Raw genomic sequence first — 14710 nt, 5'->3', positions numbered from 1 at the left:
GAGGAAGGAGATCAGCATACCATATTCCCCCAAAGCAACTAGAAATCTGGATTAAATTGACAAAAACAACTATTTCAGCACTCCTGAAATCAACCAAAGGCAGATGACAATCTGAGAGGTGTTTATACTTTAAAGACTGATAAACTTTGGGTAAAAATAATGGGAATCTTTGGTGTTCTGGCTTGAAGCTGTGTGAAATCACTGACTGACCACTAGGAAGACACAAGGGTAACATTTGGGATGCGAATTTTATAAATAGAAGTAAGAATATTCAAAACAAAACTGAGCCAAGACATCAGTGTCCATATACTGCAGGCTTCACAGATTTAGCCAAGGCAAGTTACAAAACAAACATGCAAAACAGCCACAACAAACTTAGTGCAGGGGGTGAGGATAAGAAACCAAAGTTGCTACAAAAGGGTGTCTAAAATGTCTAATATTGGGGGCACCTGGGTGGCTCAGACAGTTGAGCATCCGACTTCGGCTCAGGTCATGATATGGTTGGTGAGTTTGAGCCCCGAATCTCTGCTTCAGCCCAGAGCCCATTTTGAATCCTCTGCCCCCCTCCCTCCTATCTGCCCCTCCCCTGCTTAAGCTCTCTCTCTCTCTCAGAAATAAACAAACCTTTAAAAAATAAAATGAAATGTCTAATTTCAACAAAAAAAATCTTACAAAGCACACAAAGAAACAGTAAAGTTTAGCCCATATGCAAGAAATAAAAGCAGTCATTAGAAACCATTTGAGTGTCTTCAAATGCTGGATTTAGCAAAGACTTAAAAACAGCTATTCTAAATACATCCAAAGAATTGAAGAAAGCAATCTTTAAAGAATTAAAAGAAAGAATGACAACAATGAATGCACAAATAGGGATTCTCAGTCCCTATAAAACCATAGATATTATGGTTTTAAAAAGAACCAAATGAAAATTCTCAAGTTGAAAACTACAACTAAAATGAAAAATCCACTGAAAGGCTCAGTAACAGATCCAAGATGGTAGAAGAAAGAATCAGTGAACTTGAGGATAGAGGAATAGAAATTACCAATCTGAAGAACAGAGAGAACAAATGAAGAAAAACCAACAAAGCCTCAAACATCAACTGTGCCAATATTCATATAATAGAAGTTCCAGGAGAGAAGAGATAGAATCAGACCCCCCCAATTAAATATATGGTGGCATAAATGTTGCAAAATTTAATGAAAATCTGCTGATCTACTTAAGCTACTGATCCAAGAAGTTCAAAAATCTAAGTTGAATAAACACAAAGAAATTCACACCTAGACATATCACAGTCAAATGCTTCAAAGCCAAGACAAAGAGAAAATCTTGAAGGAAGTGGGGAAAAAATATTCATTACATATAAGGAGTAGCAATAGGACAATGGCTGACTTCTCATCTGAAACAGTGGAGGCCGGAAGACAGTTAAATGACATTTAAACAGAGGAAAGAAAATATTCTTATTCTTCATGAATAAATTCTAAATCCAGCAAAACTGTTCTTCAAAAATTAGGAAAAATAATCCCCAAGCATAGTTAAAGTAAAAAGAAATTAAAATGATACTCCTTAAAAACTTATTTAACACAGACAAAAAGCTGGCAAGGAGGAACGGGAAACACAGGAAAAAAATAGCAAATGGTAAATGTAAATCCAACCATAAAAATAAGCACATTAATAGTGAATGAACATGTAGAATCGACTCTGTGCTGTCTGCAAGAAAAGACCTTAGAGTCAAAGACACAAACAGGTTGAAAGTAAAAGGTTAGAAAAACAATATACTGTGTAAACAGCATCCACAAAAATCTGGAGTGACAATATTGATGTCAGGCAACATATACTTCAAAATCAGAAATAGTGTTATAAACAAAGAATATTTCTTAATGATAAAACAGTCACTATATCAGGAAGATATAAAAATAACAGAACGTCATAAATCATAAAGTAAAAAGTGACAAAATTGAAGGAAGAAGTAGAAAATTCAATTATAATAGTGATCAAAACACTAGACAGTAAATTAGCAAGGATACAGAAGACTTGAACAACTCTATCAACCAACTTCGATATAATTAGTATCTGTATGTATGTGCATGCACATGTGTGTATGTGTCTTAAAGTCTACTTTGTCTGATACTATAATTTAATTCCTTTGTGGTCAAACACCATGCTTTGTGCAATTTCAATCTTTTTTAGTTGATTGAGACTTATTTTATGGCCTAGCGTATGGTCTTTCCTGAAGAATACTTCAAGTATGCTTGCTAATCTGCAACCACTGGGTGACAATTTTATCATTATGAAGTATGTTCCACTCTAATAGTATTTCTGTTTAGCATATCTGGAACTTTCTACAGCAAAGACCATAAACTGGGCATAATAAATTTCAATACATTCAAAAGGATTGAAATCATACCAAGTATGATATCTGACCACAGAGGAATTACATAATGAAACATCAACAAAAAGAAATCTGGGAAATTCCCAAATATTTGGGAATCAAACAACACAGAGTAGTACCCCCCTTATCTTCAGGGATATGTTCCAAGATGCCCAGTGGATGCCTGAAAACACGAATAGTACTGAACCCTCTATATACTATGTTTTTTCCTAAACATACATATCTAATTTCTAAATTAAGCATAGTAAGAGATTAACAACTAATAATGAAATAGAACAATTATAACCATTTACTGTAATAAAAGTTATGTGCATGTAGTTTCTCTCTCAAAATATTGGCTGTACTGTACGCACCCTTCTTATGCTAAGGTGAGGTGATAAAATATCTATGATGAGACAAAGTGAGGTGAATGACGTAGGCATCATGACATAACGTCAGGGTACTATTGACCTTCTGACAATATGTTAGAAGGAGGATCATCTGCTTCAGGACTGCCATTGACCACGGTAACTGAAATCATGGAAAGTGAAACCACAGATTAGAGGGCACTCCTGTGCTCCTCCTAAGTGTTTATGGATTGGAAGTCTCGGTATTATTGAATGACATTTCTCTCCAAACTGAGGTATAGATTCAATGCACCCCTATCAAAATCTAACCAAAGTTTGGGGGCTTGTTTTTGGCAAAGAAAAAAAATTGGCAAGCTTATCTTAAAATTCATATAAAATGCAAGACACCAGAACCAGAGGAAAATTGAAAAAGAAGAACAAAGTTGGAGGATTTACATTACCTGACCTCAAAATTTATTAGAAACTTACAATAATCAAGACAGCGTGGTGTTGGCATAAGAATGGGCATATAGAATCTACGTACAGTCTATATTATAGATCAATGGCACAGAATTGAAGGTACAAAAATAAAACCACAATTCAATGGGAAAGGATTTTTTTTTCAACAAATAGTGTCAAGCAATTGGAGATATACATAAAAAATTTTAACTCAAATTGCAGACTTAAGTGAGAGAACTAAAATTACAGAACTTCTTAAAATAAAAATAGGAGAAGACCTTTGTGACCTTGGATTTAGAAAAGAGTACTTAAATATGACACTAGAAGTATAATCCATCAGAGAAAAAAAGTGACAAACTGGACTTGATCAAAAGTTTAAAGTTTTGCATTTCAAAAGACACCATGGGAATGAAAAGACAAGCCATATATGGAGAAGTTACTTGCAAATCATGTATCTGATAAAGGACGTATATCTAAAAACATAAGTAAATTTTATTCAATAAGAAAAAGACTAACAACCCAATTTTAAAATGGACAAAATATTTGAACAGATATTTTAGGAGAGGAGTTACATATGTAGCTAATAAGTACACGAAGAGACACTCAACATCATTGGTCATTAGGGAAATGAGAATTAAAACCACAGTGAGATACCTCTATACATCCACTAGAGTGGCTAGGATCAAAAAGACAACATACTATATCATACACTCAAAACTAATATAACACTGTATGTTAACTATAATAGTATTAAAATAAAAAAAACTTAAAAGCAAAATAAAAAGACAACACTAAGTGTTGGTGAGGATGTGAAGAGACTGGAATCATCAGACATTGCTGATAGGAATGGAAAATGGTGCAGCCTCTTTGGAAGACAGTCTGAATGTTTCTTATAAACTTAAATATAAATTTACCATTAGACTCAAAAATTCCTTTTCTAGAAGCAAACCCAGTAGGATAAAAAGAAATATCCACACAAAGACATGCATGTGAATGTTCATAACAACATTGTTCATAATAGCCCCAAACTGAAAATAGTCCAAATGTTCATCAACTGGTGAATGAGTAAAGAGCATGATATATCCATACAATAGAATACTATTTGGCAATAAAAAGGAACATATCTCTGATTCGTATCACAATATGGATGAATATCAAAAAATCAATGATAAATGAAAGAATCCAGATACAAAATAGTACATAGTGTATTATTCCATTTATAGGAAATATCCAGAAAAGGCAAATTTATAAAAACAGAAAGCAGATCAGTGGTTCCCTTGGACTGAAAAAAGAAATGAGGCTTAACGGCATGTGGGTTGAGAACAGTTTTTGGAGTAATGTAGACGTGGTGGCACATCTCTACAAATATACTAAAAATCATTGAGTTGCACACTTACAACAGATTAATTTTATGGTTTATAAACTATGATATACAAAACTGTTTAAAAAATGACTTTCCTGTCTCTCTTCTCTCCTCCCAGCTCCAATCCTAAAGGGAGTATGAGCCGGGGAAGAGTCAGGCAAGAAAGAGAGAAGGATACTAACCACATTCTTTCTTCAAAGGTAGGCAGTTAGACTGCAGCCAATTTTATCTGGAAGGAGATGGGTATGGGGGGGTCAGAGAAAAGAGTCTTACTCTAAATATAAATGAGAATTGCCAATTAATATACAGGATTGGGTATTTTAAAACAAGGCTATGTTTTACCCCCTACCATGTTTGTAGAATGTTCTATTGTCTACTAGTGAAGAGAAAAAGTCATTGGGCCTGAGATTTTACATGGAGGCTGGGAAAGGAAACCCTCCAAGCTACAGGTGTGAAATGGTAGCAGGAGACAAAAGTAAAGTTGATTTCATGATCACCTTCATGAAAACTAATTTTTAGTTTCTTCTCTGGTGACACAAGGATCAGAGACAGAGCGACAGAACACAAATTCATATATATATATATATATATATATATATATATATATATATATAACAAATTATAGATTCAAAGTGTGTGGGAGACAGAAGAATTTTGGACTCAGAATCTATTAGGCCTGATTCGGAGTCCTGGCTTGGCTATATAATAGCTATGTGACTTCAGGAATATTTCTTAACCTCTCTGATTTCAAAGTTCTTATCTTCAAAATGACAATAGTAATAGCTACCTCAAGAGGATGCCATAAGATTAAGTAGACAATGAATATAAAAGGATTTGAAAGAGGACTTCTCATTCTAGGTGTATCAGTCAGGGTTCACTCAGAGAAGATGAACCACGAAGAGTGATACAGAAAAAGAGATTTATTATGGGAATGATACCTAGAGTGGAGGACAGTATTTCAGTCTGTTTAAGGCTGTTATTTCTATATCTTGTGTTGGGCCCAAAGTCAGCAGAGCTAGAAGTTATAAAGGGAAGATGGATGTGAAATGGAGAAACTAAGGTTCAGCTGGAACTTGGAAGATCAGACTAGAACCATGTCTGTATTTCACCTCCTCTGTTCTCAGTGACCCAAACAGCCTGCAGGATTAGGGGCACATTTACCACACAGCTTCACATGTGCCCAGCTCAGGATGAAGAGAAGGGAGGAAGGGATCCAGTAGGAGCTGGTAGAACTATGTGCCCCACTTCTACTTCTCACCAACAACGTGAGCCAGCATATCAATCACAAGGTACTTGAGTTGCAATACCATCTGCCCTACAACAACCTTCAGAGTATAAGAAAATGACCATAGTTTCACTTCTACCTTTCAAATTGTATGCACATTTCTCTTGTGGCCAACCCTACCCTGGAACTATGCAGAGAAAAGAATTCTGTGAAATATAGTTTCAGCTTAGTTAAATTGACATAATACAATGCCCTTAAAGTCTACCCCATGACAACTTGGCATCCATACCTATTTTTTCAATCACATTCAACATCCAAATAGAGACAATAGCAAGATAATACTTCGCCTCATGATGCAACTATTTTAAGAACCACCAAAAACACAGTAACTTTCTCTATAAAAGAAGATATGAAGTTATTTTACTTGCCTTTAGGTGATGTTCATTTCTCTTGTAGCTGAGTCAAGTTCATCTGGGGCTATCTTAGAAGCTGAATACTAAAATAGCAAGCTAAACACTGTTAACTCATCTTATGTTAGAGGCAAATAAATGGGAGAGGGAAAGAAAGGGAGAAAATAGGTTAATATATTCATAGAAAAATAAGGAAGAAATATTCATAACTACAGTGGTCTGCTTTTATCCATAGGGGATGTGTTCCAAGACCACCAGTGAATGCCTGAAACCTCAGATGGTACCAAAGTCTATATATGCCATGTCTTTTCCGCTACATACATACCTATAATAAAGTTATGTACAAATTAGGCACAGTGAGATATGAGCATCTTACTGAACATTAATAAAATAGAGCAATCACAACAGTACACAGTAGTAAAGGTTTTATGAATGTGGTCTCTCTCTTTCTCAAAATATCTTATTATACTGCACTTACCCTTCTTGTGATGATGTGCAATGATAAAATGCCTGTATGATGAGATGAAGTGAGGTGAGTGACATAGGCGCTGTGATGCAGTGTTAGGCTACTATTGGCCTTCTCATGATACATCAATAGAATCATCTGTTTCTAGATGGCAGTTGACTGTGGGCAACTGAAACTGTGGAAAGCAAAATCACAGATAAGAGTGAACTACTGTATTATAGTCCCCATTTCTGCAACTGATCATGTGATTGTAGCTGGTCCTTATAACTACCTTCTTCTACTACCCATTCAATATTCCCTTTGCCTCCAATAAGCATTTGCAGGTAGTCAAGATTTCTTACCTAATGGGAGTGACCCAATCTTTATCCTTAAAGGTTCTGGACCACCAGCAGTCCAACCTGTATTAGGTTGCTGTATTTTACCATTGATTTTTGTCATAGGACATTGGAGAACTAAGACATGCCCCACAGGATCTCCTGCATTCCAGACATTATGAGCGTGTTCCTCCTCACCCTCATTGTGTAGTAGCAGCAAATTTCCCCTTGATAAGGTAAATCACCTATGCTGTCACAGTAGTCCTTGTTTGCCTGTTGATTTCCTAGCATGAAGAACTTAAAGAGGTCAGGAGGCAGTCCCAACTTCCAATTTAATGGAATAATTGCTGTGGTGGATGTCTATTTCTTTTGGAAACAAAGGCCTGCAGACAAGAGCCTAAATATTCAGGAACCAAAAGCAAAAGCTTCACTAGTGAGATCACTAGTGGTAATAGTTAGAGAACACACTTCTTGATTCAAGAACCCATGAATCCTGACTATGAAATAAAAAGCACTATACAGTTGACCCTTGGTCAACCTAGTTTGAATTGCACTGGTCCACTTCAATAAATACAGTGAATTACTGTATATGTATTTTTCTCTTCCTTGTGATTTTCTTAACCTTTTCTCTAGCTTACTTTATTGTAAGAATACAGTACACAATGCATATAATATATGAAATATGGGTTAATCAACTATTTATGTTTTCAGTAAGGCTTCCAGTTAACAGTAGGCTACTAACAGTTAAGTCTGTTAAGTCTAGCAGAATTCAAAGATCAGATTTTCAAACATGTGGGGGTCAGTACCCCTAGGTGAATCCTTGTGTTGTCCAAGGGTCAACTGTATGTTAGTCACTGATTTAGATCATATGCCTCATCCTATAGGACATTGCCCCAGCTCTGCAGGGTATTGCCACCCAGATGGTGCCATAACTATGTCTTAAAAAGAACATTTCATTATTCTATCAGGTCAGCTGCTTCAGGCTGATGTAGAACAGGGTAAGATCAGGAAACTCCATGAGCACAAGCCCATCACTATACCTCATTGGCTGTGAAATGATTTCCTTGGTCAGAAGCAATACTGTATTGAATACCATGATCGTGAATAAGGCACTCTGTAATTCCATGTGGAGTGGTTTGGCAGAAGCACTGTGAGCAGGAAAGGCAACTCTATGTCCAAGGAAAGTATTTACTCCAGCAAGAACAAAGCTCTGCCTCCTTCCATGATGGAAACAATCCATTATATTTGACCTACCATCAAGTGGTTGGTTGTTTTCCCATAAGAAATGGTGTACTATCAAGTGCTCGCTGTTAGTTTCTACCATTGGCATATTAGGCACTCGGCAGTGGCTATAGCCAAATTAGCTTTGGTAAAGGGAAGTCTATGTTGCTGAGCCCATGTACAACCTCTATTCCTGCCACATGGCCATGTTGTTCATAAACCAATTGGTCAGGGAAAGGTGACTGGGGAAAGAGGCTGCCTGATCTCTAGAATGAGTCATCTTGTCTGTCAGATTATTAAGTTTCTCCTCTGCTGAGGTTATTCTTTGGTGGGCAGAGGTACAAATATCTTTATATTATGTGTAAGTATATCTGTATACCTCTTTTCCAGGCCTCCTTGTCATCAGTTTTCCAAGTCCCTGACCATTTACCAAACCATTATCCACTCTGCATGAATCAGTGTAGATCCTAACCTTTGGTAATCTCTTCTTCTAGAAAAGATGAATGATCTGTCCACTGAAACGATATTTGTTTATCATTGTAAATTCAGGGACACTCTGGAATAGGGCTATAGTTTTGCAGCCATCTATCTTCAGGTAATATCAGCATCTTGCAATAATCATACATAAACCAAACTCAAATTTTTTTCTTCTTTAGTCAACTGGTCATTGAAAACTCCCCCATGAAATTATAGATGCATGTTAAGAGGGAGGAAGCAATGTGGCAGGAACAGGACTGGCTACACAACTTGTGGAGCCCAGAACAAAATGAAAATGAAAAGCCCCTTTTTCAAAAGTTATTAAGAATGTTAAGACAGGGGCGCCTGGGTGGCTCAGTCGGTTGAGCGTCTGACTTCAGCTCAGGTCAAGATCTTGCGATCCGTGAGTTTGAGCCCCGCATCGGGCTCTGGGCTGATGGCTCAGAGCCTGGAGCCTGCTTCCGATTCTGTGTCTCCCTCTCTCTCTGCCCCTCCCCCGTTCATGCTCTGTCTCTCTCTGTCTCAAAAATAAACGTTAAAAAAAATTAAAAAAAAAAAAAGAGAATGTTAAGACAGTGACAGCAGAACATTAAGCCAAATGTGAGGCCAATCTGAATATGGGCCCTGTGAGAACACCCAGGTTGCAAGCACATGAAGCTGACCCCCAACAGGAGTATGGGCCATGGCATCTTGGCTACTTGTTCATGCAACATGCACCTTACTTGTGCTTTAAGACTTGTCTGAACACAATTTTATGTATAACACTTCCATTTGATGATGGAATGGTGCATGCATGCCCAGCCTGATGGTTTAACATATCAGACAGCTAACACCCAGTTCATAATGAGCCTCTGAAGTCACACGGTAACTTGTTGGCCTATAGTTAAGTGTGTTTAACCTCGACTAGGGCCCAGGAGCAAGCCAAATCTGTTCCTCAGAGAAAACTAGTTATCCATATAAGATGACATATCTGCTCAAAATGCTGATGATCTTCACTGTGATTCACCAATTAAGGTCTGCCACAGGCTTCACATAAGCATCCCAATCTGCCACAGATATTTCAGGCACCTTTGGATGTGCTGGGTCATACAGCCCACGTGGCAAAGCAGCTTGAACAGCAGCCTGGATCTGTTGAAATGCCCTTTCTCATTTTGGATCCCATTTAAAACCATGCAAGTATGAGTTCTAAAAAAGTTAAGTAAGTTATATGCATTAAACATGGGCCACAAGTATGGCCACCAAGCAGAGCAGACCAGAAACTATGAACAGGTCCATGTGACTCTATCTTCACCAAAGAACTCCAGGGACATGTCTTTTGATGTTTGGTGAGTAGTACTGGATTCCTTGCACAGAAAAACTAAGATACTAAAAGTCTAGAAGGCTGTGTAGTACAGGAGTTAAGACTAGGGACTCTGGGGTTAGACTGCAAGAATACCTAGACCCATCACTTCAAGATGTGTGAGTTTGGACAAGTTACTTATGACCACCTCTCCAAGCTTCAGAGGGGATAATAATAGTTATCCACAAGTTATAACTATTAATAGTGATAATAGTTATCTAATGTAACCTTATGAGGTTGTTGTGAGGATAAGATGAACCATATATGTGAAGCACAGAACCGAGGCACAGAGTGAGGGTTCAACAAATGACTAGCTGTTCTTACAGTTGAATAGAATTTAGAAGTCACTGGATTCGGGTAAGAAGAGATCACAGGTGAGGCTCATGGGAGGGCTGCCCATTAAATGTGGAGGTTGGATTCTATATGCCTGTGACTTTAAGTATGAAGAAAGAGGAGTGAACCTCAGATACATTCAAGTTAGTGCTCTGCCATTCCAAGCTGTGAGATCTTGAGCAAGTCATTCTCCATCTCTGGACCTCTGTAATCCCAGGTGTAAACAGTAGGGCTGATCTCTATGATTTCCTTGTCTCTCCCATCTATGACAGTCTGTGACAGTGTGGCGACTCCTAAGCACTGTGAGATGTGTGTCCCTCCCTGCAGCTAAAGAGCCCACCCATGATCCCATCAGAGAGAGTATCATCCAGGTCCCTGCAGCTTTTTGCCCCAGAAACAAGTCCAGCAGAGACCAAAAAGAGGTTTTTGGTATTTATTACAGCTCTGGCAATGGCTCCCACATATACAACTGAACTATTTTAAGCCCCAGCTATTTTCTTTTCCCTTTGAAGAGTGGGTGGATATTAAGACAAACAGACTAATTAGGTATATGTTAGCATTGCCACAAAAGAAAAACAGCCAGATTTCCCAACACAGCACCAAGTTAGGATTTGGAATTTGAAGGATTAGAAGGGATGTCCAGTGGTCATTCCATTCCCCACATCCAGGGGTCTTGGCTTTCTGACCAACTGCCCTCACACTAGGCCCAGTAAGGGGAATTTCCATGAGGGTCTCCACCCTGGGGTTAACAGGATGGGGACAATGAGATTCCCTCCTTCCACTCCGCAGGCCCCCAAGTTAAGAGCAAAGACACCACAAACACTTAAGCAATTAGAGAATAATTTAAAACAAATGTGCGCCGGAGTCTACACAGAGCAAAGTAGGCTTGCCTCAGTGTGCAGTGTAGGAAGAGTCTTCCCAGTGCTTTATCTTTCACTAGGGAAAAGAGACTCCTTCCTGCCCCAAACACACCCAAGGTTCTGGTGAAACCTCCCCCACTCCTCACAAGTACACAAAGGCCCCTCATTATTTTATTTGCTCTTCCAAAGCAGTCTCTAGCCCAGTGGAGCTGCCCTTGAAAATAAAGTCCCTGGTGTATCACCTAAATAAATTTTGGCCGCTTAAAGCAGAAAATCCAAAATAACAGCAGCATAAATGAAATAGAAGATTAGTTTTTGTTCATGTAAAAGAAGTCCAGAGGTAGAGAGTCCAAGTCTGTGCATGGTATAAAGGAGGTGAGGATGCAACCAGGCATACCCAGGAATGAGGCTGCCCTGTCAGACTTCCCAAGGACGTGATTCTGACCTTGAGCCTTTATCAGGCCAGCAAAGAGGAGAGCATCTGTCTCAACCTGCCCATTGTCTGCCTATTGGACATGTATTATTTTTCATTCATTCATGCTACAAAATATTTACTGAGTAGTTACTATATACCAGGTACTATGCTAGGCAATAGGGCATAGTGTGACTAAAGCAACTATGTTCACACTCTTATGAGGCTTACAATCAGGTGGGAAAAACAGATAAGAATTAAGCAAGTAAAAGGAAAACCATAGCTAAGTGGTGTGTAGGAAACAGCCAGGATACTGTGGTATAGAATAGCAAGAGAGACCTATAGAAATGGTAGGGAAGAGATATCCATGGAGGTCTTCAGGCCAGCCAGTATTCTCAAGAAGCAGATAGAAACCATGGCAGATATTTTGAACATGGTTGCTGCCAACCAAGTAGCAGAGAGCCACAATGCACAGGGAGGGATCTGGATGACTCAGGAGAACACACAGCACTCTAACCACATGCCAGGCCCATGCCAACCCTGCATAATTCTGTTAAGTCTGTTGGAGAAGACCAGGCCCACTTAATGCCACTGAGACTCGCTCAGGAAAGCTGCAGTGACTGGCCCTCCTTCAGATTAAACACCAAGAAGGAAGCAAAGCTGAAATTTGAACCCAAGTCCTTAGGATCCAAATCCAGGCCCTTTGTACACCCAGCTACCCAACTCCTAAGAGGAAACTGGTCTATTTTGGAGCATCTGTTTGGGTCAGGGAGAGCAAGGTACTGGCCCAAAAAGCTCAGTGCTGGTGCCCATGGATAACTGACAGATTGACAAGGGCCACAAAGTCCAGCCAGCCTAAAGTATCACATTACATTCCACAGACCTAATTGCTTTACAGACTAAACAGCACAATTTAGTCGGCTCTGGGATAATGACCTCTCCCCTCCAGTTCTGCTCTGTTCCGAGGGATTCCAGCATTTTCCTCAAAGACATTAGACAGAAGCCTGCAAGACTGAGGATCTCTGGGCTCAAAGGCAACCATTGTGAAAGACCTGAGGAGGGGTCTGTCTGGAGGAAGAAGAACTAAGTGCTATTTCAGGCTCTAGCACAACTGAGTGGCCACCCCAGAAGTCCTCTGGAGAGAAAATGATGACACAGAGGTCAACCAGAAAGCTGACAAATTAACTGCCTTGTGCTCATTCAAGTTTTTAAGTAATCAAATTACTCAAACCCAGGTAGACAGTCTTAATCCCCACAAATAGCTTGCATTATAAATCACCTACAGAAAGCTATTTCTATTTCCCCTAAGTCTCCCTTTATGCTAGAAAGCAGTCATCTTTAGATTAAAAATAAGCCTTTTCAAAGAAGTCAGATTATCTTTCTGTGTTAACACTTTAAAAAAATAAAACCTGAACTTCATAAAGTGTTCTTCCCTTTCTCTACAGAGTACCACCTTCATCCACTTCTAGGGATGCCTTTTTATTTATAACCAGAAGGCTAAATGTTAGGGACACCGTGACCCTATGTGTAGAGATGTCAACGGGAGAATTCTAAGCGTGCACTCAGAACATGGGAGAGACTGCAAAGCCACTGTCAGTGGTCTTCCCAGTTCTCTTTATTCCTTCTGCTTTTCCAACTGTCCTTTGAAGCTGAGGAAAAATGCATACATGTTGGATAAAACTGGGGAAGAGTAAATATGAACATGGGCTGAAGCTAAGCTGCTACCATATTTATCTACTCTTAGAGTTTTGGTCCATTGTTCAGCGGTCTGTGCTTATGTTAAGGTTGGACATGCGACTGTCATCAGCCTTAGAATGAGGCCAGAATGTAGTCACTCAAAGGGCCAGGCCTCTCTCCACTTGATTGTTATTCTTAAGTGTCCTCGGGCACCTTCTCCCTTTCTGAAGTGGTGAGTCCATAATTCTTCTGGCTTTGTTTTATCAAACTTCTTGGTGTTTCTTCATGTCTGCAACAGTAACCAACATCAGACAGCAATGCGAATGAGTAAAAGGTGATTTCAGGAGGCTGCCAGACCTGGATTTGAATCTGTTCACTGTGCCTTAGTAGCTGTATGGCTATGATCATGTTGCCTGCCCTATCTGGGCTTTGATTTTCTCCTCTGCAAAATGGTAATGAGTGAAATGACAGCAACATAATGCATGTGAGGAACAAAGAGTGCACGGCACAAAAAAACACTGCTGCTGTTAGAGTAATAATTGTTATCATGATATTTATTATTATTATCAACATGAACAGCCCTAGAATGGATAGCACTGATAAATGCTCTTTAAAGAGTATGGATGTCCTCACTTGACAAAAATCACACACACAAATATTAGTATGTTATTTTCTATGCTTTCATCTGATAAATCTAGGCAATAAATAAACTCATGCACATAGATGAAAAACCCTATAAACTGGATAGTGAAAAGGAGGAGTGGTGTGGGCAATCCTAACTGGCAGGTCATCAGTACTTGATTGTTCAGCATGTCCAAGATCTGCTGCGTAGATAGACCCAGGCATTTCTTGCTGGTCTTTGCAGTAGAATTAAGGATGTGATCCCAATGGCAGGACATTCATGCTCCTTCTGGAACAGACCATCAACCGTTGCACCTGTGACTGAAGGAGTAGAAGAATGGGTTCTTCAAGTTAGAATCTGAGTGGCCTGTTCCAAACCAGAGACTTGGGGCCTGGCCAAGCCAGAGAAGTCAGGTCGAAGGGAAAAATCCACGAAGGGAAGCTGGGCTGTGGCAGACAATGTCAGTGCTCCAAAGCAGTCCCCTAGGATCCCTCTTTATCATTTCTCTGTCTACTCCCTACTTTTTGTGTATGTGTGATTTCAATCATCTGCACCTGAAATTCATCTTGGGAGACCTGTCTTCTGGCTATTGGAGCCACTTTGCCCTCTCACACAGAAATATGAGAGGGTTGTCTTATGACCCTCTTCCCACCCTCAGAGGCCCTTAACCCATGACTATGGCATGGAGAGCATAAAAGCCCAGGTCATTTGCTTCAGATTTTGGCCACTCTGAGACAGAACTTCCAGGTCAGTGGTCTCCTGCTGAATCAGGCTGAACCCTTCCCCCAGTAACCTTTTGCCTGAGATAGTTCCTTGCTC

Source organism: Panthera onca, chromosome B2, assembly GCF_046562875.1.
Source record: "Panthera onca isolate mPanOnc1 chromosome B2, mPanOnc1 haplotype 2, whole genome shotgun sequence".
Classification (NCBI taxonomy): Eukaryota; Metazoa; Chordata; class Mammalia; order Carnivora; family Felidae; genus Panthera; species Panthera onca.
The sequence above is the reverse complement of the archived record's forward strand: the minus strand, read 5'-3'. Positions refer to the sequence as shown.